The sequence below is a fragment of the Zingiber officinale genome, chromosome 4A (genome assembly GCF_018446385.1).
Source record: "Zingiber officinale cultivar Zhangliang chromosome 4A, Zo_v1.1, whole genome shotgun sequence".
NCBI lineage: Eukaryota > Viridiplantae > Streptophyta > Magnoliopsida > Zingiberales > Zingiberaceae > Zingiber > Zingiber officinale.
Window position 1 is genome coordinate 71,843,206 of NC_055992.1, and position 1,970 is coordinate 71,845,175.

Sequence of the window (1,970 nt, forward strand, 5' to 3'; positions counted from 1 at the left end):
CTGCACTCAACCATATTAGTGTCACAGGATTTGCCAAAGTCTTTATTTTCATTGACCCCCACTAACCTTTGTGGAAAAGGAACCCTTAGTGAAGGTCCTAGGAAAGATTGAACTTCCTTTTTCCCAAATTCCCTTTGAGCTTTTGGAGGAGGTCCAACTTGCTTATCTAGTGTTGGTGTGATTAATCATTGAGGGAAAGGTACTTGTGGCCTTTGGGAACTTCCTAGAGAAATGGAACTGAGTTCTTATGATCTTCTATTATTCTTCTCCTCAATTCTAAACATGTCATTCTTCAGAAGTTTTTCATGATTTTTGCCACTTCTCAACCCAACATCATCACACTTTTCATTATATCTTGACTGTGTAGGAGGGGGATCTTCTTTAAACCATTTTGAAACAATACTATCAAGCTTTGCCTCCAAATGTTTGAACTCCTCACTCTGTGACTTGTGAATTTCAACATTTTTAGGTGGCTGAATTTCATTTTGTTTGACAGGCTCTCTTACATTTATGGCTTGCACTTCGTGAATATTTGAGGGAAATTCCATCCAACTTTTTTTCGACCATTCATGGAGGTTCAATGTCACTTGATCAATTAATGAATATGCTTCATCTACACTTTTGTCCATAAAAGAACCTCCAGCTGATGAATCCAATAAACTCTTGTCTGAGAAAGAAATTCCCCCATAGAATATGTGCAAAATCAACCATTTTTCAAAACCATGATGAGGGCACTGTCTTTGAAGACTCTTGAATCTATCCCATGCTTCAAATAATGATTCTCCATATGCCTGAGCAAAATTTGTTATGCAATTCCTCATATACACTGTTCTACTTGGAGGGAAAAAATGATTCAGAAATTGCTTCTCCAATTGTTCCCAACTTGTGATGCTTTGAGGACAGAGAGAATATAGCCAAATCCTTGCTTTATCCTTGATACTGAAAGGAAATGCCATCAATCGAACTGCATCTGCTGATACTCCTTCACATTTCACCAAATCACAAATCTCTAAAAATGTTCCAAGATGCAGATGTAACGCCCGCCCTTCCATGAACACTCTGACTGCCCTAGAGCGACGGGGTTCCTTACATTCACCTAACATACTAATGCATAAGAACTCATGGCAGCGGAAGACATACTTAAAAATTTTATCATATGCATTTGATTGTCTTAAGCATGGCATGTGAATCATAACTTATTAACATTTTACTATATCATAATTATTCTAACATGAGCAAAATATCATAAGAGCATAACATACTAGCTCAAACTATCATCATAAGCATAGGGTCCAAACTTAATTCACATGCATAATTTAACCAATTATAGATTTAAACTTAATTTGATCTATCCACCATGCTACTTCCACACACATCATCATTGCCCTTCCTGCTGCTCCCCTTAATTCATCTATTCCTTGCCTTTATCTGCAGTACAAGGAACTTAAAACTATAAGCCCAAAGGCTTAATGAGCTCCTTTCCTACACATAAAACATAAAGCACATAACACAACATAGCATGTGAAACATAGCATAGCATAACATAGCATGGGGAATCATAACATAGAACATATCTTATCATATAAAAAACATAACATATCATAACATAGCATGAGGGAACATAACGTAAACATATTATCTCATATAAGAAGTATAACATAGCATAGCATAGCATAGCATGTGTGCGCATATCATGAAACATATCATATCATGTAAGCACATATCATGAGACATATCATATCCTGTAAGCATGTATCATAACTCATACCTGTTCATAATAGTGCATAAACAATAATTCATAAAATATGTGCATGTATATGCAAGATGTATATTTTCTTTTTAAAACATGTATCATGGAATGCACATATGCATCATGTCTCTTTTAAAACATATCATATACATACTTGAACATAATATCATCATGAGGGTCCGGCTTGTACCACATACATACAAAAATGCGCGCAATCCCT

The 1,970-nt window shown here is 35.7% G+C and overlaps 1 non-coding gene across 1 annotated transcript; it reads left to right on the plus strand.

Annotated features, from left to right (window-relative positions):
• The first annotated feature begins 717 nt into the window (after nt 1–717).
• Nucleotides 718–823, plus strand: LOC121973896. The gene has a single exon (XR_006109804.1). It is a non-coding gene; the product is annotated as a small nucleolar RNA R71 (small nucleolar RNA).
• Nucleotides 824–1,970: the final 1,147 nt, after the last annotated feature.